The following is a 26,559-nucleotide window of genomic DNA, read 5'->3' on the forward strand; positions in this document are numbered from 1 at the left end:
TGAGCCTTTAGGAAGACCTGAGTTCAAATCTCTCCTCATACCTTACTAGCTGTGTAACCCTGAGCAGGGCACTTGACCTCTATTTGCCTCAGTTTCCTCAATTTAAAATGAGGATAATAGCAGCATCTACTTTGAAGGGTTGTTTTGAGGATCAAATGAGATATTTGTAAAGCGCTTAGCACATAGAAAATGCTATTAAAATTCTTATTCCTCTTCTCCTCTAATTGACGAATGATGTTTGAGTAGAAAGTAGATGACAACTTGTAAAGAAAGTTCTATACAGAGTTTATGATTTATGTCTTTGGCTATACCACCCTGCATGTGTCCTATCTTATTTGATCTCAGAAGCTAAGTGGGGTCAGAACTGATTAATATTGTTGGATGGGAAACAGCCTGGGAATAATGTCAGTGCCATTTTTGTTTGTGGTTTTGAGGGAGGTAGATGTCACAGTGAATGGAGCCCTGGACTTGGAGTCAGGAGGAGCTGTTTGAATCATTTCTTACATGCTTACCAGCTGTGTGACCTTGGACAAGTAACTTAATCTCTTTTGGACTCAGTTTCCTCATTTATAAATGGAGACAAGAATGACAAGGTTGTTGTGAGGATTACATAAGATAACATATGTAAGATGCTTTGTGAATCTTAAAATGTTTTTATAAGTATTAACTATTATTTAGACAGAGAGATGATAAGGTGACTTCTGAAGTCCTAACTTTTAAGATTCTCTGACTGTTTACCCACAGTCTGAGAGACCAAACTATTTGTCTAACAGAGAATCTGTGCTGTGGATAAACAGGCAGAAGAAAAAGCAAGGTAAGGCCGGGAATCTGGGTATTTCAGACAGATGTAAAGCCAGAAATAGCGATAGAGAAGAAAAGAGGATTCAGGGGCCTGAATCAGTCAGATTTTAGGTCCCTTAGGTTACCAATGCTACCCCAAACTTTCATATTCTTGCTAGTTTATACCCTGCAGGTGGAAGAGCTTTTCCCAACCAGAGTCAGGAGCTTCAACAGCTATGATGAAATTGCCTCAGACTGCCAGTCGGCTCATATAATAATGCTATCTTTAGGGTATGCTAAAGAAAGGCAAAAGGATCATGCAGGAAGGCACAGCAGCTGAGTTAGTTGCATGTGCCTCTAACTCAGATTTAAATGGTGAAGCTGAAGGGTCTGAAGCAGCTGGGAAAATGGGACCCCAAGTACTGGCAATGGACAAGATGGTTATTAATTTTCTCTCTTGTGATCTTTCATCTTTCATTTTGTGTGAGTTTCAATTCAGTAGCTAAGACTTTTCTGAGACTCACAATCAACCCTGATTATCTTCTTTCTCTCTCCATGTTTCCTTTTTTAGTTTCTTGGATGCTTCTAGAGGAGGAAGACAAAACACAAGAGTGGAATGAAGTACTCTTGCCTTTTTTGTTTCTCGGGGGCCTTTGTATCTGTTTCTCATGATGGGGAAGTGGAGGATAAAGAAAGAAATCTGTATTTCTCTCCAGAAACTTCTTTAGCTCCTGACCTTAGAGAGATACTTAGCAGTGTGGTCTGCGGCACCAACAATGTATTTATAAACTGGTACAGATCTTATTTGTGACAAAATAATAATGTGGTGCTTGTGCTCCATATAGCATGTTATTTTATACTAGTTCTCTTTCAGAAAGTTTGATTTTCATAAAATCATAGAACGTTAGAGCTGCAGGGGATATGAGAGATTGCCTAGCCCAACTATTTTTATAAGTAATGAAAATGAGGGAGAGACTTGGTTAAGTTCACACAGCAAGTTAATTTAATTTCCTTGTGGTTTCCTGAACATTCAATTTTGGCATTTAAATTGCAACTACTGGTCAAGTGAATGGGAAAGAAAGAAGTCAGGGTACCTGGGTTTGAATTCTGGATTAAGTATTAAAGAACTCTATGATCACAGTTATCTTACCTCTCTAAATATGCTTGCTCATCTGTAAAATGGGATAAGAATACTTACACTGAGTTTCATTGTTGTGAGGAAGCACTTTTAATCTTAAATTAAAAAACATGTGTTTTATCATTACATTAGGAAATTTTATTCAAAACATCTTGTTTTACCATGTTTCCTAAAAGAATCAAATGTTCGCTTTGCTACACTGGCATTCACTTGAGTGAACTCCCAATGAGCCATGTACCTTATCCATTAAAACAAACAAACAAACAAAACCCAACAAAAAACAAACAAACAATATATTTGTTGAGCACCTATTATATGCAAGGCACTATATTAGATTCTGTGGGAAATACAACATATGAGATATATCTGCCTCCAAAAATCTTACAATATATTTATATACATAAAAAAAATTAAGTGACAATAGCAAATCATATATGAAAGTACCCTAAAGCAAAGCAAAGGGGTGGTTTGAACCTGTATCTACTAACTCTAAATTCAATGCAATATTCTCTTTTACAATGTTATCTCTCTTATGGTGCTACTATCACCAGAAAAAGTGATGAGGGGAAGCAGAGTCAAGATGGCAGAGAGAAGCCAGGAAGTTGCCAGAGCCCTCCTCAGCATCCCTTGGAAGCAAAGTTAAATTGAGTCTCTAAATGGACTCTGATGGGACAGAACACACACACAAAAAAGACAGAGTGAAACAATTGTCTAGCATAAGATAACTTCAAAGGACTTTACTAAAGGTCTGTCTCACTTGGGTAAAAGGGGAATGTAGACAATATCTGGACAAGCAAGTGGGAGGCTCTTAACCATAGCACAGATTGGCAACCAAGGCCACTTGGTCCTGGCTCAGCAGGCCAGTGGCACAGCAGGCCAGCTGCGAGACCTCTAGCCCCAGTGCAGCAGGTAAATTGCCAGCCCTGGAACACCAGTACAACAGGCACAACTAAGCCCAACCACCTGAGCACAGTGGGCAAACCATAAGCATCTGATGCCTTGGGGCAGAAAGTCAGTGACTAGGCCCTTGTCCCCTAGGGCAAGAAGCTTGGGACAGTGCCCCCTGCACCCCAGGAGCAGAGCTCAACTTTTAAAAATGATTTTAAAAAAGAGTTCTGACTGTAGAAAGTAACTATAGTGACAGGGAAGATCAAAACACAAATTCAGAAGAGGACGACAATGTCAAAATGCTTATATGTGAAACCTCAAAGGAAAATATGAATTAGTCTCAAGGCCAAAAAGTCCTCTTTGAAGAGCTCACAAAGAATTTTTAAACTCAAGTAAGAGAGGTAGAACAAAAATTGTGAAAATAAATTAGAGTTATGCTGTAGAGTTTTGAAAATAGAGTCAACAGCTTGGAAGAGGAAGCACAAAAATTGAATAAAGAAAACAGCTTCTTAAAAATAGAATTGGCCAAATGGAAAAGGAGGTACAAAAGCTAAGTGAAGAAAATTAATCTTAAAAATTAGAATTGAGCAAATGGAGGCCAAGAATCAGTTAAAAGCAAAAGAATGAAAAATAAAATAAAATAAAATAAAATAAAATAAAATAAAATATAAAATGCCTCATTGGAAAAACAATTGACCTTGAAAATAGATCCAGGAAAGATAATTTAAGATTTATTGCACAACCTCAGAGCCGAGATTTTTTTTTTTTAAAAAGAGCCTGGAAAGTATTTTTCAAGAAATTATCAAGGAAACTGCCCTGAACCAGAAACTTCTAGAACCAGAACAAAATAGTCATTGAAAGAATGCACTGATAACCTCCTGAAAGAGATCCCAAAATAAAAACTCCAAAGAATATTGTAGCCGAATTACAGAAATGTTAGATCAAGGAGAAAATACTACTATCAGCCAGAAAAAAAAAAAAACAATGAAAATTATCAAGGATCCACAGTCAGGATAACACAGGACTTAATGGTTTCTACAGTAAAGGATTAGAGGGCTTGGAATATGATATTCCAGAAGGCAAAGGAACTTGGATTATCACCAAGAATCAGCTACACAGCAAAACTGAGCACAGTTTTTAGGGGGAAGGACGAACATTCAATGAAATTGGAGACTTTAAAACTTTCCTGGTAAAAAGACCAGAGCTGAAAAAAAAGAAAATTGGATCTTCAAATACAAGACTCAAGAGAATCATTAAAAAGGTAAACAGGAAAGGAAAAAAAATAAAACAAACCTATCATTCAATAAGATCAAACTGTTTACATCCCTACATGGGAAGATGATATTTGTAATTCCTGAGAACTGTACCTCTATTAGGACAGTTGGAAGGAGAATTCATAGACAGAGGATGTGGGTATAAGTTGACTTTGATGTGATATAAAATAATTAAGGGGTTAAAAATGGATTATATGGGGAGAAGAGGAAAGAAGGAGGCAGAATAGAGTAAATTACATCACATGAAAAGGAACAGAGACCTATTACAGCAGAGGGAAAGAAGGAAGGGGGGAACACTTTTTGAACCTTACTCTCATCAGGTTTGGCTCAAAGAGGGACTAACATACGTATTGAGTTGGATATAGAAATTTAACTTACCCTATAGGAAGTAGGAGGGGAAAAAGGAAAGAAAAGAAAAAAGGAGGGTCTGATAGAAGGAAAGGTAAAAGTAGGAAGGGTAAAGGGAGGCTGAGAGAAAGCAGAATAGATTGAGTTGGGTGGTGGTCAGAAGTAAAACACTGGTGAGAAGAGACAGGGTGACAAGAGGGAGAAAAATATTTATGGGGGAAAATAGAATGGAGGGAAATACACAGTTAGTGATCATAACTGTGAATGTGAATGGGATGACCTCTCCCATAAAAAGGAAGCAGATAGCAGAATGGATTAAAAACCAGAACCCTACAATATGTTGTTTACAAGAAACACATTTGAAGCAGAGAGATAAACACAGAGTGAAAGTAAAAGTCTGGAGCAGAATATATTATGCTTCAGCTGAAGTTAAATAAAAATAAGCAGGGGTAGCAATCCTGATCTCAGACTAAACAAAAGCAAAAGAAAAAATCTAATTAAAAGACATAAGGAAGGAAACTACAGCTTGCTAAAAGGTACCAGGGACAATGAAGTCTTACCAATACTAAACATACACACACCAAATGGTATAGCATCCAGATTCTTAGAGGAGAAGTTAAATGAGTTACTGGAAGAAATAAATAGCAAAACTATACTAGTAGATGAACTCAACCTCCCCCTCTCAGAACTAGGTAAATCCAAAAACAAAATAAACAAGAAAGAAGTTAAGGAGGTGAATAGAATTTTAGAAAAATTAGATATGATAAATCTCTGGAGAAATTTGAATGGGGATAGAAAGGAATATACCTTTTCCTCAATGGTACATGGCGCCTACACAAATATTGACCATGTATTAGGGCACAAAACCCTCACAATCCAATACAGAAAAGCAGAAATATTAAATACATCCTTTTCAGATCATGACGCAATAAAAATTACACATAATAAAGGGCAATGGAAACATAGATTAAAAATTAATTGGAAACTAAATAATCTAATCCTAAAGAATGAGTGGGTCAAACAACAAATTGTAGAAATCATAATTTCTTCAAAGCAAATGACAATAATGAGACTACATGCCAAAATTTATGAGATGCAGCCAAAGCAGTACTTAGGGGAAATTTTATATCTCTAAATGCTTATATGAATAAAATAGAGAAAGAGGAGAGCATTAATTGGACATGCAATTTAAAAAGCTAGAAAAAGAAAAAAATTAAAAATCTGCAATTAAATTCCAAATTAGAAATTCTGAAAATCAAAGGAGATTTTTATAAAATTGAAAGTAAGAAAACTATTGAACTAATAAATAAAACTAAGATCTGCTTTTATGAAAAAAATAATAAAATAGATAAATCTTTGGTTAATTTGATTTTTAAAAAAAGAAGGCCAAATAATCAGTATCAAAAAATAAAGAAGGTGAATTCACCCTAATGGTTAAGAAATTACAGCAATAATTAGCAGTTATTTTGCCAAATTGTGTGCCAATGAATCTGACAATCCATGTGAAATGGATGAATATTTTACAAAAATGTAAATTGCCCAGATTAACAGAAGAGGAAATAAAACACTAAAATAGCCCCATTTTAGAAAAAGAAATCAAACAGGACACTAATGAACTCCCTAAGGAAAAATTTCAAGGACTAGATGGATTTACAAGTGAATTCAAATAGACATTAAAAAAAATAATTCCAATATCATACAAACTCTTTGGAAAAATAAATGAAGGAACCCTACCAAATTCCTTGTATGACAAAAATATGGTGCTGATGGGGCAGCTAGGTGATGCAGTGTATAGAGCAATGGCCCTGAAGTCAGGAGGACCTCAGTTCAAATCCAGTCTCAATCCAAACACTTGACACTTACTAACTGTGTGACCCTGGGCAAGTCACTTAACCCCAATTGCCTAAAAAAAAAAAAAGGTGGTGTTACCTAAACCAGGAAGAGCCAAAACAAAGAAAGAAAATTATAGACTGATTTCCCTAATGTATATTGATGAAAAAAATTTTAAATAAAATATTAGCAAAGAGATTATAGCAATTTATCATGAGATTAATATATTATGACCAGGTGCAATTTATACCAAGAATGCAGGGCTGGTTCAATATTAGGAAAACTATCAACATAATTGGCCATATCAGTAACAAAACTAATATAAATCATATAGTTATCTTCATAGATTCAGAAAAAAAGCTTTTGACAAAATACAACATCCATTCCTATTAAAAACACTAAAGAGCATAGGAATATATGGAGTTTCCCTTAAAACAGCAAGCAGTATCTATCTAAAACCAGCAACAAACATTATATGTAATGGGAATAAGCTAGAAGCCTTCCCAATAAGATCAGAGGTAAAACAAGGATGCCCATTATCACCACTATTATTCAATATAGTACTAGCTATATTAGCTTTAGCAATAAGAGAAAAAAAGAAATTGAAGCAATTAGAATAGGCAATGAGGAAATAAAATTATAACTCTTTGTAGATAATATCATGGTATACTTAGAGAATCAACCAAAAAACTACTTGAAACAACAACTTTAGCAAAGTGGCAGGATATAAAATAAATTCACATTTATCATCAGCATTTCTATATATTACGAACAAAGCCCAGCAGCAAGTGATAGAAAAATAAATTTGATTTAAAATAACTGGAGACAATATAAAATGTTTGGGAGTCTACCTGCCAAGACAAACCTAGTAACTATATGAACACAATTACAAAACACTTTTCACAAAAATAAATCAGATCTATACGATTGGAAAAATATCAATTGCTCATTGCTAGGCTGAGCTAATATAATAAAAATGACAATTATTCCTAAATTATTTTACTTATTTGGTTCCATACCAATCAAACTACCAAAAGATTTTATAGAGCTAGAAAAGTGTTAACAAAATTCATCTGGAAGAACAAAAGTTTAAGAATATCAAGGGAATTAATGAAAAAAAAAATGAAAAGGAATGTAGCCTAGCTGTACCAGATCTAAAACTATATTACAAAGTGGCAATCATAAAAACTATTTGGTACTGGCTAAGAAGTAGAATCGTGGATCAATGGAATTTATTAGGTACACAAGACACAGTAGTAAATAACTGCAGTAATTTTTTTTTTTGTAAACCCAAAGATTCCAGCTTCTGGGATGAGAACTCATTATTTGATGAAAACTAGAAAAGAGTATGGCAGAAATTAGGCATACTTTACATTCTCTACCAAGATATGGTCAAAACGGGTACATTATTCAGACATAGAGTGATACCATAAGCAAATTAGGAGAGCAAGAATAGTTTATCTATCAGATTTGTGGAGAATGGAAGAATTTATGACCAAACAAGAAATAGACAACATTATGAAATGCAAAATGTCTGATTTTAATCACACTAAATTAAAAAGTTTTCGCAGAAACAAAACCTATGCAACAAAGATTAGAAGGAAAGCAGAAAGCTGGGAAACAATTTTTATAGCCAGTGTTTGTGATAAAGGCCTCATTTCTAAAATATATAGAAACCAAGTAAAATTTATAAAAATGTCAGTCATTCCCTAATTGATAAATGGTCAAAGGATATGAGAAGGCAGTTTTCAGATGAAGAAATTAAAGCTATCTATATTCATATGAATAAACATATTCCAAATTACTACTGATTAGAGAAATGCAGATTAAAACAACTCTGAGGTATTACTTCATGCCTATCAGATTGGCTAGTATGACAAAAAAAGAAAATTAAAAGTGCTGGTGAGGACTTGGGAAAATTGGCATACAAGTGCATTGTTGGTGGAGTTGTGAAGTGATTCAACCATTCTGGAGAATAATTTGGAACTATGCCCAAAGGGCAACCCAACTATTCATATTCTTTAATCCATCAATATCATGTCTAGGTCTGTATCCCAAAGAGATCATAAACATGGGAAAAGACCCACAAGTACGAAACTATTTATAGCAGCTCTTTTTGTGGTGGCAGAGAATTAGAAATTGAGGGGATACCAATCAATTCGGGAATGGCTGGACAAGTTGTGGTATATGAATATGATGGAATATTATTGCTCTATAAGGAATGTTGAGCAGGTGGATTTCAGGGGAAAAAAAAACCTGGAAAGATTTACCTTAACTGATGCTGAATGAAATAAGCAGAACCAGGAGAACATTATAAAAACAGCGACTGTGTGTGATGATCAACTCTGACAGACTTACTTCTTCTCAGGAATACAATGACCTCAGTCAATTCCAAAAGACTCATGATGCAAAATGCTATTCACATCCAAAAAAAGAACTATGAAGTTTGAATATAGATCAAAGCATACTATTTTCACTTTTGTTCCCTTTCTCATGTTTTTTTTTCCCTTTTGTTTTGATTCTCCTTTCACAACATGACTGGTGTGGAAATATTTTTAACATGCTTGTACATGTATAACATATCAGATTGTTTGCTGTCTTGGGGAGGGGGGAGGCAATGGAGAGACAAAGAAAAAAATGGAACTCATAATTTTACAAAAATGAACATTGAAAACTATCTTTACATGTAATTAAAAAAGGTAAAATACTATTAAGTAGAAAAAATCAAAAAGAAAGAAAAGTGATGAGAAGAAAAGGGTTTTTGGTTAAAAAAAAAATGGGTTCAATTTGGAAGATGTTGATTCTCTATATCTAAGCTTTAAGTAAGAATCCAGACCATACCAGGCATTAATGGGTTTGCTTTCCTGCGGAATTGCCAACATGGTCAAACCCTAATTTCTAGAAGAAAGTCATTGCATTAACTTTGGTGTCAATCGCAACATAGTTCTTCTAGTGCCTATCAAAGCATCAATAGAATCTTCCCATTAAGAGTTACTCAGTACTCCTATAAACTCACTACACACTACCATCTTCTAAATATTGCACTAGAAGCCTCAAATTAACCGGTTACTATTGATTTTTCAGTATCTAACAAACTGCTAAGGCAAGGAAGGGTTATGAGGTATATCAGTGCAGGGATAATCCACCTACTTGGATGTAATCACACATCTTTGAAATACTGAAGCATTAAATATATCCTACTACTAAAATCAAACCAACCCAATGCATTAATATATTTCTCCCTTTTGGTGTCTTTGCATAATGACCTCAGCTAGCATCACTCACTCAATGACCAGTCTTCTCACAGCACATGCTAACTTAAATGTCAAAGTAATTAAGACTGAATTACTGGTGATCAGGGTAGAATCTTGTTCAACCCACAAACAAACGAACAAAAGAATGTTTTTTACAACTTAAGCAACAAATGATCACCTTGCCTTTGTTAAAGATCTCTAACAAGAGAGAATAATAATAGGTAGCTTTAATGTAGGGCTTTTAGATTTGCAAAGTGCTTTATATATGTTAGCACATATGATATAACAACTTTGTTAAATGTCTTATTATTAGTTTCCTTTTACAGATGAGGAAACTGAGGCACAGAGCAGTTAAGTTACTTGCCCAGGGTCACACAGCTAATAAGTATCTGAGGGTGGATTTGCATCCCAGTGTTCCTGACTGCAGCTCCCTCATTCTATCTCTGTTCCGAATCTCAATACCTCCTGAGGTAATCCTTTCTGCTTTGGGGTATCCTTAACTTCAGAATGCTTTTCCTTATATCAAGCACAAATCTGCCTCTTTGCAACTTTCCCTCATGACTAATAGTTCAGCTTTCTGGGGACAAATAGAACAAATTAGCAGTATAAATCCTTTTCTAGATGACAGTCTATACTTGAAAAGAGTTCTCCTGTTTTCCCTCAGCCTTCTCTTTTGTATACTGGAAATTCTTTCAGTTAATTTGCATATGCCAGGAGCTTGAGGCTGTTCACCATCATGGTTGTTCTCTTTTGCATGACCTCTACCTTATCAGTCCCCTTCATAATATATGATGCTGAGAAATGCATATGTATTACTCCATGGGAGATCTGACCAGAGACCATATCAGAACTATCTCCTCATTATTCTTGGAAGCAATTCTTCTCCTATGGTAGCTCAAGGTTGCATTTGATATTTTGACTACTATAATAGACTTACTTAACATTGACTTACAATTAGCTTGTAATTCCACTAGAACCTCCCAATTTTTTTTTCTTCAGGAAAACTACTAACATGTCTACCTCACCTTTCATTTGTGAATTGATTTCATGGACCCCAAAGTAAGACTTTATGCAACATAGGGGTAAGCATAGCTCCCTGAGGCAATCCATATTAGTTCTCCTGCCAACTTCCTATTTAATGATTAATGATAGCTCTTGAGTACAATAGAATCTTAGGCTATAGATCTAGAGATGAACAGGGACTTTAGAGATCCTCTTGTCCAACTTTGCCATTTCACATGGTCTTGAGGCCCAGCAAGATTGAAAAGCTTGCTCAATCACAAAGGTGATAAGTAGCAGAGATGGGATTGAAACTCAGTTCTTGTGATTCCAAGTCATGTGGAAAAGGCCAGCACTCATTTCACCTCCTTCTGTCTGAGACAAATCTGTTACCCAGGATGTGATTTCTTTCCTTAAAAATGGCACCAAAAACACTTCTACCTCCTGAAAAAAAAGATAAAATTATATTCTATACACCTTTATCTCCAAGTTTTTGTTGAGATCTCCTACTTGCTTTCATAGCTAATTTAGACATTATCTAAAATCCCTAATCATTTTAATTTGTTATATGGCAACTAGAGCCATTAGGTTTATCAGTTTCTCACTCTCTGACCAACTATTCACATTTTGGGGTCCCATCCCCCAGTTCCCCAAAATGCCACAAAGGCATGCTTAGTAATTTTGCCTCAAGGAAATTGTGAGGGAATTTGTGGTCAATGAGTCAGTTCTATTAACTTGTAGTTTCCATCAACTTATCCCTGTTTTTGAAGTAGATAAATCTTGGATCCTCTCTCTCTGTATCTTAGATTCCAAAAATTCTTTCTCATTACCTGATTACCCTCAATAAAACTTTAAAATCTAAAAGAGATATCCCCAATTTATGTTGTTTTGTTTCACTGACATTATATAATTTAATTATTTCAGATATATATAGGTAATTTAAAGTATGTGTTAAGCTTCTTCCCATTGTCTGGGAGAGGAAAGCAGGCTACTTCCTCATGTCCAGTACAGAGTAAACTGACAGGTGATATGCTAGAATGGTCACTATGCTAATTCATCTTGAGTGGGTCTAACTTAAAAATCATAGAAATGGAAGATGGAAATCTCTTACCCTGATAAAAACATAATAATAAGAGTTAAAGGTTTTGAATGAGTGGTCATAAAAGTGCTATAATAACCTTGACAGAAAAAAAGGGGAGTGCCCAGGTAAGGACTTCACAGAAGAGGCAAGGCTGTACACAATTGAATTTTAAAGATAAAAGATTAATAGCACAAGAACGCAGAGACCATATAGTCCAATCTCGTATTTTACAGATAAGACAATTGAGACTCAGATAGTTTAGGCACCTTGTGCAAGGTCACATCGGTAATAAGTGATGAATGTAGCATGTGAAACCAGGTCCTCTGATGCCAAAAATTGGAGCTGTTTATACCCCATAAAGAACTGGATTGAGTTTGGTCAATAGAAGTGAGAGGTAAAATCATTCCAGATAGAAATGACTGAGCAAAGTATAGGTGTAGGAAAAACACAGTACATTCTGAAGATTATGACTAGTGCTATGTGGTTTAAGTGGAGAGTTTGTATGTGGGAATATTGGACGATAAAGATGGAGAAGTACAATGAGGCCAGATTGTGGAAAGTGTTAAAAGCTGTTGTTCATCATTTGTTCTTGAAAAGGACCAATGGAATCATTAGGGTGATATCTTGACTTGCAATTAAATTGGATTTAAGAGACGTAGAGCTGCTCAGAGTTGTCAGCCTCACTCTCTCCTCCACAGTCATAGAAGTCCAGTGCCAAGACATAAGTCAAGATGACTGGTGATGGCCCAGGATGCAGCGGATGACCTTGGCCTTTCTAAATTAAGGAAAAAGATCTTAATACTGCTTCCCAAACTACAAGCTACCCTAAGGACTTTGGACTTTATGCCTAGGCAGTGAGAGACTATGAGATTCTTGAGCAAGGAGGTGGTATGATAAAAGTGGCTCTTTTAGGAAGGGAGTGCAACAGGAAACTGCTCTAGGCACAGAGTGCTAAGGAGACGAACTAGGATTTTGTGGCTGTGAGAATGGAGAGAAAAGCATGGATGAAAGAAATGCTCTAAAATCCAAAATCCTTTTCCTCACTAAAGTAGGGGAATTATTTTTTCCTCTTTTAGGCACAAGGATGCCAGAATAAATTTTACATTAATATGTCATCATTTTTTTCATCCATTCCTTATATTATCTACTTTATTTCCAATTATTTGCCACTGCAAAAAGAATTGCTATGAATCTTTTGGTACCATTGTTTCTGTCTTTGACTTACTTGAAGTATATGCCCAATACTAGACTGCTGAGTCAAAGGGTATGAACAATTCAGTTATTTTTATTGTATAGTTCTGAATTTATATTCAGGATGGTTGGACCAATTTAGACTTTCATGAATTGAAAAGTATATTATTATACCTATGCCCAATGCTCCTCTAGCACTAACTTCTCATTTTTGTCATCTCTGTTAATTGCTCATGTCTCTTAACTATTAAGAGCTTTTGAAAATATTTTCATATGGTCAATTATACTTAGAAATGATTTAATCATACACATCCCTTGGCCACTTATCTATTAGGATTGGCTATTGGTTATATATGTGTGTGTGTGTGTGTGTGTGTGTGTACATGTGTATACATATATACATACATATACACATATATGTACACATATGCATATATAATTTATCTTGTAATATCTTGGAAATTAGATTTTCATATGTGATTTTTGGTGCAAAATTGTTTTCGTTGATTTTTATATATTTTTAAACATTTTACAAAATTATTAATTAATTAATTAATTAATTAAATTATTAATTAAAATGTTCTTGCCAATCCATTGTTTGGTTTGGAATTCTTCCCCAGCCATATCTAAGGAATCTATTTTTTTCATGAACGTATATTAGAGTCCTGAGTCTACTTCAAACTTATTGTACTATATGATATAAGACGCTGATTTAAAATCAAGTTTCTGCAAAGCTGCTTTCTAGTCTTCCTAGAACTTCCTATCAAAAAGGGATTCCTTTCTCTGGTAATTTACTGTCTTATGTGTATTAAACACCTGCATATTATTTTTGTTTGAAAATTGCTGCCACGCCCCTCCAAAGTACATTTTTTCTAGGCTAACCGTTCCTGGCTTCTTTGATCAATCCTTGTTTGGCAGGAACTTGAAACCCTTCACCATCTTGTTTGGCTTTACCTGGATATTTCTAGCTTTTTGTCCATTTTAAAATGAAAGATTGTTAAGTGAAGGTTTCATTTTTTTAAATTTTTTTTTTGTTGTTTTTGTTTTTAGGCAATTGGGGTTAAGTGACTTGCCCAGGGTCACACAGCTATTACGCTAGTGCGTCAAGTGTCTGGCCTGAGGCCGAATTTGAGCTTAGGTCTTCCTGACTTCAGAGCTGGTGCTCTAGCCATGTGCCATCTAGCTGCCCCCAAGGCTTCATTTTTAAAGGATGTCTTTAATGTCTGACCATGAGTATGAATTATTTAAATCTTCCTCACCCTGAAAACATTGCCTGCAATAGTGTTCTAACTTTTTGCCATGATTTTGTATTTTACTGTTGTCTTATTTAAAAGCATCAATTGGTTTGCATTAAGAGGAAAACATGCTACAGTATAGTTGAGAGCAAATGCACCCTATTTTTAGCAATCTAGGTCCCCTCTGTCATGGACCTTCAGACAAATTATTCTTTGATCTTGGTACTTTGTTGGTCAGAAGCTTCTTCAAATCATGTACATTAATGGTACATTAATTTAAACTACTAAGTCAAAGACACACTTCTTTTTTTCTTCCTTCCTTTCTGTTTGGTGAGGCAGTAGGGGTTAAGTGACTTGCCCATGGTCACACAGTAAGCAAGTGTCAAAGGCTGGATTTGAATTCAGCTCCTCCTAACTCCAGGACCTCTATCCACTGTACCACCCAGCTGCCCTGAAATACATTTCAAAGAAAAGGCATAAGAAAATCAGAGATTTAAAGCTAGAAGGCACATTAGAGGCAATCTAGTTCAACTGTCTCATTTTACGCATCAGAAAACTGAGGCCAAAAGGGTTTAAATAATTTGACTACCAGCATACAGGTTGTAAGTAGTAGGGCTAGAATTTGAATATAGGTCCTCTGAACCCATGCCCAATTATATAATATATTTTAATGGTAATAACAGAACACTTTTTTCACAAATCTCTACCTCTCTCTTCCACAAATATGTACAAATGAGAAGAATAGGAATTCGTGGGGTCCATGTAAGGAGTACCTATGCAGGGAACACTTATGGCCAGAGCTTCCACAAGGCAAGGAAAATTCATGCCTTAGGTATGTTTAGAAGTGCTGATGCTATTTGGTGACCTCATTGCCCTGTTCTTACTAGGTCTGCTCTCCTCATAGTGTCATATCCAAGTTGCAGCACATTTTCACTGTTCCCCTATGGGTCTCACATGCCCACTGCAGCTGCTCTTCAGCTAACCCACCATCTTAGCATCACAACATATTCTATCCAACATTGACTATGGAGACTGAGGTTAGTAAACCTTTCTCCTTCAAGAAAGGAGAAAGCTTCCTCTCTCAGGTCTTTCAGCCAATGTCTGTGAAGCTCTTTCCTTGAGCCAGTTTATCATCATGTCTTCCCTTAGAATACTTCTTTGAATTCATGCCTTCTATTTCCTGTGAATCCCTTAGTTAAACTCACATCTAACTTATGTTCAGAAATCCATTTTAGCTTTTATTTCTTATTATACTCTCAAATGAGGCAATATTCCCTGGCCTCTAATTTCCAAAATGGAAGGGAAGATAAGTGAAATCTGTGTTAAGAAAACTACTTTTAACCTCCTCCCTCATACTTCTTTGTGTTATGCAAATTACAAATCCTGGGCTAGTTTGAGAAAGACTGAAAATGCCAGTAACCTCTTATTCATTTCCCTTAGCAACACATCTCACCCTGATCTCTCTCTTCAAATTGTGAAATATGGGTCCTGGGTCAGGATGCCAAGAGGCATGAAACTACAGAAATTGTATATCCAACCTTCACTTATCTTTTTGTATTTATATCATGGCCCAGAAATTTCTAGGAAGGTCCATTTCATGTCCTTTGGGCCAGCATTCCTTCTACCTCCTGAAGCTTGTATAAAGATATGGTAATGATATTGTTAATAAGAGAGTTAATTAAGTAGAAGTAACATAACTAAGTTACCTGTGGCTGAATTGAGTTCACTTTAAATTGATTTAAAAGTCCAAAATGCTTAACAACAACAACAATAATAGCTATCATTTGCATAGTGCTGTAAGGTTTTCAAAGTATTTGATAAATGTCTCATTTTATCTTCACAACAATCGTGGGAGTTAAATGTTATTATTATTATCCCTATTTTACAGTTGAAGAAACTGAGGCAAACACAGGTTAAGTAAGAATACAACAGCTAATAAATGTCTGAGGCCTGATTTGAACTCAGGTCTTCCTGTCTCCAGATCAAAATTCAGATACTGCACCATGTTTACAACATGCAAGATACAGTGCTAAGGAGGTAATGCCCTCTGTGGCCTGAGGGCATTCATATTGTCTCTCTAACTTAATCTCTTCATCTAAAAAAATAGGCATAGGTAATTATTATTGTCTAAAGAAACAGGATTGCAGAAACTTGATTATGATAGGACAATCGATATCTTTGTGAGAACTGTGTGTTATGTGACATGACAACGGGAAGAAAAAATGTAATATTTGGCCAAAAATTATCATAATGAGTGGTGAAATCTCTAGACTTTGCAGCCTAAATTCTACAGTATTCTGTGAGGTAGGTCAGGGTCATTATCCAAATTTTACAGCTGAAGAAACTAAAGTGGAGAGAGTCAGAATAAGTATCTCAAGGCCACACAGTAAGCCAATGACAGAGCCAGAAAGAGAATTTATGAGATTCTGACTTTCAGTCCAATGTTCTATCAACTAGACCTCCATGCTATTCCATAAAAATAAAAGGGGAAATGACTTGGTATAAAATTTCTATAAAGCAAATCAGAACAATTCATCATTCCATATGAATTCTAATTTAAGAGACAAGAATTGCCAATTTATTTGACTTGTATTTATAATTATTTCCTTGTGAATTATTCATCACTAGATGTTTCATAACTATTCTCTACTTTTCCAGTGTCTATGGACTGATCATGACACACAAGTCATTGGCTTTTTTTTGGGGGGGGTTAGGCAATGGGGTTAAGTGACTTGCCCAGGGTCCCACAGCTAGTAAGTGTTATATATCTGAGGCCAGATTTGAACTCAGGTCCTCCTGAATCCAGGGATGGTGCTCTCTTCACCGTGCTACCTAGTTGCCCCAAGTCATTGGCTTTTAAGGCATAAATATCTCTCTTTGAAATATTGTGAATTTACAAGTTGTAATAAATTCCTTGGAGCCTAAATGAATTTTTGGGTTGAATCCTCTCTCAAACAATAGCTCTTCTTATTGATTGAAAGAAACTATTCACAATGATTTGGAAATTAAGGATTTAGGGCTTTGTGAAGGGTGGAGGTATGGGTCCAAATCTGTGATTCCACTGCTGTATGGAACTATATGTGAGACAACTCTATGGACGTGGGTTTTCATTTGCTCTATAAATTATAAGCTTAGAGAGTTGCCTGTATTACTAAAGGGTTAAATGACTTTTCCTGGGACACACAGCTCCATGAACTTTAGGGCTGCTATTTAAGAAAAGGGCTCAGCACAGGCTTTTTTCCATTTCTCACTAGTTTTTCTACTTTTGGACTTCTCCATCATACATCCATTCTGGCTAACTCTGCCTCCTTCCTGCTTCTCCCAACCCCCTTCCCCTGTTCAGCTTCCTTTTATATGTAATATTTCCCACTTAAACAGGACTTTTTTTTTTAACTTTTGTTTGTATCCCCAGCACTTATTGTCTGACCACAGTATTCATCAGAGATAGAACTTTAACCCAGATCTTGCTGACTCTATCCAGTATCATGTTTCTTCTTATTAATGTGCACATCACATAATATATTTCAGTCATTTTAGGACACATGATTTCATCTTTGCAGGCATTCTTTCTAATTCACAAATTCAGACTCAGGCTCAGTAACTTTCGAAGATCACACAGGGAGTAGCAAGGCTGAGATTTTGTCTTACAACACTAGAGCATGCAGTGTTCCTAACATTTTTGTTTCATTGACCCCTGTGACAGATTGGCAAAGTCAATGGATTTCTCAGAATAATATTTTTAAATGCCTAAAACAAAATAGATAGGATTACAAAGGAACCCCATTTTATTGAAATAAAGATGCACTTTTCCCTATGCAAGTTCATATATTCCTTGAAACATTGGAGCCAAGACTAAAAATCCTCATCCTAGAGGAAGTCTATGGTAAAGCAATCAGTGAATCTAAGTGAAAATATCAGTCACAATGATTGGTTGTGTAGTCTTACCAATTGCCTGAAGTTTTCTTTTTTTCAAATTGTTGCTTTAGAGTTGCATTGATACAGCTTGAAATTGTGGTCAGACCTTGGGGATAATGATTTGAGGCTTAGATATCAGAAATAACTACCTTCATATCTTAGAAGATGGCTTTTTGAGTTACTGAGATTATTTTTTTTTTCTGGTGGCCACGTTGAAAGCAAATAGACTTCTCTGAACTTAGCTAGGTTGGCCATTAGATACAGCTTGTTGCTGGACCTTTTTGGTGTGATGTTTAAGAAGTTTGAGAGACATAATTTAAGGATATTTAATTATTTTATTAATAATGCTAGTGTACTACCAATAAAATGGCTCAGTGACATTCTCGAATGCCAAGGAAGAATCCTGGTGGTGGTCTCACGGTTTGTATGCCCTTGGAAGAATGTGTGTTCCTGAGGGTGGCAAACTTTGATTGGTAATAAATATTACAGTGAGAGGTGGACCTATTCTAATGAAGGACTGGGCAGGGATGTAACTTTGATTATGTCATTTACTTCTAAATTGTCCAGCCTTAGGCAAGCCAATCAAAGAGTTTATCCCCACCCATACCTGTGTAGAGCACAATGGGCTTTCCTACCTGGATGAGGCTTGAACAAGATTAAGGAGAAAGCGAATTCAATCTCATTAATAGCGATGTCCTTCAGAGACTGAACAACCTAAAGGCCTCTGAAAAAATCCTAGCCCTAATTCAATAATTGATTATTAATATTAGAGAGAAATAATCATTTCATCCACTGGCTTAGCAAGATCTATGAGAACTTATGCTCTTTAAACAACAAAGAATTTGGAAGAGGAGACACAACAGTTTAAATATATCCACCAAGTTATATATGATGGTGAATAGTGACAACGAAGAAAGAAAAATAACAATTGAGATGTCAAAGGCCATAGCCTAAAAATATATATGCATAAAGACACAAAACATGGGAAATGAGCAAGATCAACTAGAGATCTGAAATGAGGAGATAAAATTGACTTCATAGTTATCTCTGAGGCATGATGATCCCACAAGTAGAATAGAGCTCTGGATGGGCATAACATTTTAAAGGAAATACTGTATGTAGGGAAAGACAAGGTAGCATTGCATATTAAATGACTCTCACAAAGAATCAAAGCAAAGCAAAGCAAAGATCAATGGAGGGAACGAAAAAATTAACCAATTTTTGTCAGGGACACATTTTCCAGATGATTAGTTGAATGATCATTTACTTAGGTATCTATTAAAGTTTTAAGTAAAGCCCAAAGCTATGTAGCTTGGTTTGGACTACTGTTTTTATCCTACAGGTTATCTGGAGAGAGAGTAGCTATAGACGAGGAGTTCAGGAAACAAATGATGATACTGGTATAGAGGTATGAGATAGTAAGAACAGCTGACTTCAAATACACAGATATTGCTTGGAATTCTCTTTCTTTTAAAAGCAGAATGCTAGATGCGTTCTTGACTTGTTTTAATGATAATTTTATCTTTCAGTAATGAAGTAATCAACAAATGGCAATTTTCTTCTGGATCTGGTTCTCACCAACAAGAAGAAATTGGTTGCTGGGGTGTTAATAATGTAAACATTGGTGAGAATTAACCATTCCCTTCTGAAGTTTCTGATAGTGAAAAGGAAATAGTCTGACAGGCTGCCATGTTTCTGGAAGGGTTCAAAGGGTTCACACAAAACATAATAGGTTCTCATTAACTAAAATGCTACAGAGGAATCATATCAAGAGGACTGGGAAGTCCTTAAGAAGGAAATTCAAAATACATAAAGAGAAATTATTATGATAAGGAGGAAAAATTAAAGTTTTCTTCATGGACTGATGTAGATGCCTAGATGTACCAATCATCTGATTATATATATACATATATATATGGAATAAAAAGTAATAGAGAGTGAATACAAAAACATGGTAAAATGTAATAACAATTTCGGGAGTGTTAAGTTAATCAGTCAATTAATCAATAAAAACATTTTTAAAGTTCCCATGTACTCGACGCTGTGCTAGGATTTGGGATCACCAACACAATTTAATTCAATACAATAAATATTTATTAAGCATCTACTACATGCCAGGCACTGTGCTAAGTGCTGGGGATACAAAAAAGAAAAAGAAAGATAAAATGTAAACGGTCCTCATCCTCTAGTTTTGTATTCTATTGGGTAAGTGTGTGTGTGTGTGTGTGTGTGTGTGTGTGTGTGTGTGTGTAATACATATGCATATTGGATATGCATGGAGAGGGGAAGGAAGGAAGAAAGGGGAAGGAGAGGAAGGAAGTAGGTGGGGATAAGAAACTGCCTCATGGAGAAAAGTGATTCAAGAATTGAATTGTTAAGGAAATTATGAAGTCTGAGAAATGGAGATGTAGCATGGGTGCTACAGAACAGTCTGAGCAAAGGGAAGGGCAAAGGAGATGGAGAGTCCTGGTTGAGGCACAACAAGAAAAAAAGTTTGAAACATAGACTGGCTGAAGTGGAACAGAGTATTGTAAAATATGGTTGAAAAGGAAGGTTGGAGGCAGGTGGTGAAAGGTTTTAGATGGCTAAAGATTAGAATGAGCTGAGACTGACAAGCTAAGAACAAAAAAGTACTTTGTTTTAAGTGATGTTAGGGAAAGGAGAAGGATCAAGTGATTCTATGTTTAACATTTTTATCAATGACTTGGATAAAGACATAGATGACATGGTTATATGTGAAGATTGCACGAAGCTAGGAGGGGTAGATAATTCATATGGGGATGACAGACAGAATCCAGAATGGGGCTTTGACAGTTTATACACAAGGGTGGAAAACCTGGGGCCTCAAGGCTTCATGCAGCCTTCCAGGTCCCTGGATGTGGCCTTTTGATTGATTCCAAGTTTTACAGAACAAATCCTTTTATTAAAGGGTTTTGTTCGAAGTTTGGATTCAGTCAAAGGATAGCACTTGAGGACCTAGAGGGCCACACATGGCCTAGATTTCCCTACCCATGGTAGAACTTGGGGCTAAATGGTCGGATTTAATAGGGACAAATGTAAAGTGTTATGCTGATTTTTAGTAAGTAACTCAATGAGTACAAGATGACTGGAGAGGGAGGCATGTTAAACATCAGTTTGTTTGAAAATAATCTAAGGGTTAATAGACTTTCAGGAATAACTTTAATGACTTTAAGAGTCAACAGTGTGCTATGTCAGACAGGAAACTTGAACTGCATTCAGATATACATAGTTTCCAAGAATAAAGAAGAGATAATTCCAGTTTTACTGTAGTTAAACCACATTTCATTTGATTTTGAGTGCCACTGTTTAGGAAGGACATTTATAAAGATTGAAGGCATGTAGAAGAAGGCAACCAGTTTGGTGAAGGGTTTTGAGTCCAGACCACAGGAGTATCATTGGTAGGAAATGGGAAGGTTTACCATGGAGAAGAGAAGGTTCAGAGAAGCTATACTATGTGTGTTCACTATTTTGAAGGGCTGTCATATGGAAGTTGCATGAGAGCTGCTAAGAGACCAATTTAGGCTTGATGTAAGTAAAAACTTATTAATAACTAGAGCTATCTGTAATTGGGGTGGGCTTCCTTAAGATGTAAACTCCCTATCATTAGAAATCTGCGGGTAGAGATTTGATGATCATTTGTTAGGTATGGGAGGGGGGAGGTCCTTTGGCCTCTGCTTGGAATAAGAAAGTCACAGAAATCCCCTCTCATTCCATGATTCTTCATTGTCTACTTTCAGAAATCCAATGTCAATTTCATGCCATTGTGGATCGTTAGAACAGAAATTTGGACATATTACAAGTGTGCAGAAAATTAAATGGGGGGGGCAGGTATGTGGCGCAGTAGATAGAGCACCAGCCCTAGAGTCAGGAGGACCTGAGTTCAAGTCCCAACTCAGACAAATAACAATCACTAGCTGTATGACTCTGGGCAAGTCACTTAACCCCAATTGCCTCAACAACAACAAAAAAGGCAAGTTTGGATTTACTATGTATTTGCAAATTACTTTATTGAAAGGATTTGAGATAGCTAGAAATGCATGCACATAGAATACAGTTGATGCCCATGTATATTAGAATCCTATTTGATTTTAATGTTGTTAAAGACCATGTTTTTATTTTTTTAAGTGTTAGTGAGCAAAATTTTTAAAAAGCAACTGAATGACATAGAATAATAGAATGTCTTATACATCATCTAGAATTTTGGTTATTCAATATACCTACAGAGATTTTTCTACCATTTCAAAACATTAAACATGTGTAAATTATTTGGGGACACATTTTTCAGACGGCTAAACAGCTGATCGTTTACTTAGAAATCTACTGAATTCATCAGTAAAGCCCAGACCTGGGTACTTTGGATTGGATTGCTCTTTTTACTCTATGCATATAATCATTTCAGGCAGAACTAGATTTTAAAAAGAAAACAAAAGCTCCCCATTCATTTGACTCTGGTTGATATCAAATGTCAGAATGTATTGTATTATTTTTTAGGGCCAATAATGCAAAATTGAGTATGAATTTATACTGGACCCTCCACTAAGAGTGCAATAATCCCCTTTTAAAACAGATTTTTTCCATTGTTAAGTATTAACGGCAATTCCCTTAATGAAGAGAGAGAAAGAGGAATGATTAGAAGAAGGTAAATTTAGAGACAAGTGACAAGCTTATTAAAGGGCTAGAAGGATTGACTTATGAGGAAAGATTAAAAGAAAAAAAAAGAAACTAAATGTTAGCCCTGTACTTGGACTATACAAGGACATATAATACACCATTGAATTTTATAAGGCTGTTCCAGATTTTATGAATGGTAAATTCTGAGTAAAAATCAACTTTGTTTTCTCTGAGATAGAATCCTAGAATTAGAGTAATAATAACAACAATAAAACAAAACAAAAAACAAACAGCTGGCATTTATACAAGCCTATAAGGTTTACAAAGTGTATATATATATGTGTGTGTGTGTGTGTGTGTGTGTGTGTGTGTATGTAATTGCACTTCATCCTCACAACAATCCTGGGAGGAAAGTGGTATTATTATTATTATCCCTATTTTACAGATGAAGAAACTGAGGTACACAGAGGTTTAGTGACTTGCTCAGAGTTATTTGTATAGTAAGTGCCTTAGGCTTGATTTGAACTCAAATATATCCTGACTATAGCCTGGCACTCTATCCACCATGCCTTCTAGCTGCTTCAAGCTAGAAGGTATTTTATTGATCTCAAGGCCAATGACCTTAATTTACAAATGAGTAAACTGTAAGGTTTAGGCTACACTTGTAGTAAGCACTAGGTCTAGGATTTGAACTTGGCTCCAGAGCTGACTCTATTCTAGGACTATTTGGCTATGGAATCTATTCTGCAGAAACTGAGAAAATGACTTAAAACTACCTTAGACATACATATTTCAATGCAGAAACATGTATCTGGTGACAATAAAATGCATCAGATCATTTTCATTTCATAAAATTCTTAGAAAGAGATGATAAGGTGCTACTAGAGTAAAAGTTTCACATTGCTACAACCATACTGTAGTGAGCCAAAATATTGAAGATGAGCAATTCTGAGAATACAGAAAGTTAGGAGAGAAGAAACAGAGTCTGACATATTCTGAGCTCTAAGGAACCCAATCCACTGTCATGCAAGTTCAGGGGGAAGAAGCTTTGAGAAAATAGAGTTTATCTAACTTTCAAATCAAAGTTTCTTCATGCCTTGTAAGGTGGCATCCTGAAAACAGAATTTGAAGTGTCTCTAAGAAAACAATAAATCACTGGATATAGCGCATGGGTTTTATTTAATCCATACTTGTGCTGCTTGAGGCCAGAGGGCAGAACTAAACATCATGGATGGAAATATAAAAGAAGTAAATTTAGGCTTGCTGTCTGGCAACACTTCATAACAGAGTGATGTAACAGTGAAATGGGTTACCTCAGGAGATGATGGGTCTTCCTTCATTGTAGGTGTCCAGGTAAAGCCTGGAGGACAACTCTAAGGATATGTTTTAGAGGGGATTGTTTTATGTAGTGCTTTATTGGTGGGGAAATTGTGGTGTGCTTCAAGGATTCAGGATATGGAAAAGGTAGACTTAAAGAAGCAAACCTATACTGTGAACACTAAATCCTCCAAATCCTATCTTAAGAAAATACTCCATACACAACAATGGGAGAAGTTTTCAGGTGGAACCATGTTGTCTGTTCGCTTCAAAGTTCTTCCATCTGAGATTGGTCTTAGCATTTAAAAAAAGAGTTTGGGGGAGATGACAATGTATATGGAATTGGAGAGGTGGCAAGGTAGAGAAACAAAAAATTATTAGTGGCTCAATGCCAATTCCCTTCTCCTTCTACTTAGTAAATTTTCATGCCTCGTTTCGAGCTGCAGATTCTGTGGCTGGCTGGGACGAAGTGGACTTGTCAGCTTTCCACAGTGCAGATTACTGAAAAGGTCAGCTTAGTATAAGTATGACACACCATGTAAGTCATTATCAGGCTTATATCTCATTTGTAACAAGCCTGAGAACTAGAACAAATATTGTAAAGGCTGCTATAAGAACATGAAAAACATGAAAGTTTTATTGAAAACCTAGTTTTCATTTCCATCTATGAAGATAAGTAGAGATGTTTACTTAAAAAGTGTTGTTTATGTGATTAGTAGTCAAAATAGAAAAGACATGTCTATTTAATGTGGACATTTTCAACAAATGGGAAAGAATTAAAATTAAAGATTAGCAGGGGTTTTTTTTTTGCTGTCTGATTCTTCATGATGTCATTTAGAGGCACACAGCTAGAAAGTGTCTGAGGCCAGATTTGAACTCGGAAAGATGAATCTTCCTGACTCCAGGGCTGCCACTCTTTTCACTGCACTGCTTATTTGCAGAGTGGTGAAGGCAATTTTAAAGCAAATACATGGTTCAACAAATACAGTTAAAAGACATTCAAGTGTTGTAGTAAAAATTTTGGTGACATTTGGCCACTAGCTTCTGGTCTGTGACCATCTCAAATTGGAGAAAGGATTGTCACATGAATACCTTAGCTATGAAAATAAAAACAGCAGCAAAGACTGTAGAAGTGATTTACCTTAGTTTCATTTGTGGCAGTCTGTTAGCCCAGGAGATCTCTCTGGTAATGAGATGGGTTTCTCACCCTTTCTCTTCATGTAAACCACTTAGTGCATTTAAATAAAAACACAGGCAAATATAGCATTATGTAGCCTCTTCGGTTGTCAAAATTCTAAAACTAAGAAGTTGAGAACCTACTCTAGGTGATTGCTGAGGTGACCAGGGAAGAAGGAAGGACAATTGCTAATAATACAAAATGCACTTATCTGAGGGCACTCCTGTGCCTCTATCATACTTTTAGGCCCTGGTTGTAATGATGAAATCTATTAAACTGCAGAATATATTCCCAAGGGAAGTGGTGGAAGTCCTCTTTGTCTGAAATATTTAGAACTAGATTGGACAATGTACTAGAAAACACATGTATTATAGTGAGCATTTGCTCCTCAACCCTTGGGATAGGCAGGATGATCTAATAGGTACTTTTCCATCATTATGTTTGATTCTATGAAAGCGTTAATAGCTACTTCATATTTAAACAGATGAGCAGCATTTGGGTCTTCAAGGGGAATTGGGTTTGAGTCTATAGAATGTCAAGGCAGAGGTGACAAGACTAATGACACGGGAATGAAGGATCCCTTAGTAGAAGCTAATTGATTTGGGAGAAGAATGGGCGAATGGCAGTGTGCTGGGGTTTAGCAAAATGCTTCAACTTTTTTTTTCTCAAAAGTTTTCAGTTCAAGAAAACACAAAACACATTTGGCTAAACACTTTTCCCCTTAATTTTCAAGCCCATGTGTATTTCAAGGGAAATTTAATCCATGTGTTTCTGATTCATTTACACTTAGCTCATCAAAATGTGGTTTCGTAAGACCTATTTGATGTCTAAGAAGCCTTATGAGCCTTTTTATAAGCCTTTTTTTTCCCCCTTTGAACCAGGAAGTTGCATTTTGGCAAGAGTCAATGGGACTTCAACTTCAGAAAATACAAATTTCATTGGAAACTTTGGACCCTGGAAGTTTGGGTGAGCACTGATTCTGATAAAATATATTCTCCCAACTATAATTTGTCATTATTTCAAAAGGTTTAGCAATCTCAATCGCTAGTTTATTTAAAAAAAAACAACAGATTTAACGTTATGAATACCTTGTTGAAGAGACAACAGTGGGATTTATTACAGGATGTGATGGTCAAGAACTCTGATAACTATCCAGCAATGTGTCTCTGGGTGATGAGTAATCAGAGTGGTAATGACATATTTATCCTAGGGGTAGCAATGCTGTAGTGACTCAAAAAGGTATTTAGATTGGCAATTATTCCACCTTAAAAAAGGACAAAGTTTTTGCCCTGCTGTTATTGCTCTCTACATGACTTCGCTGGTCCTTCAAACAAAAAACAGACAAACAAGACTCAGTCAATTTGCTGATTCAGGTGCATGCAATCCCCCTAATCTCACTGCCGGTACTCTTAAAGAGTATCTGGGGTAAGGAAAAACACATCCGGTCCATCCGTCAAGAGCACATGAGAAGGCCAACAAATACTTGCACCTGCAGGCCTA

Source organism: Phascolarctos cinereus, unplaced genomic scaffold (assembly GCF_003287225.1).
Source record: "Phascolarctos cinereus isolate Bilbo 61053 unplaced genomic scaffold, phaCin_HiC Scaffold_726;HRSCAF=1367, whole genome shotgun sequence".
Taxonomy (NCBI): domain Eukaryota; kingdom Metazoa; phylum Chordata; class Mammalia; order Diprotodontia; family Phascolarctidae; genus Phascolarctos; species Phascolarctos cinereus.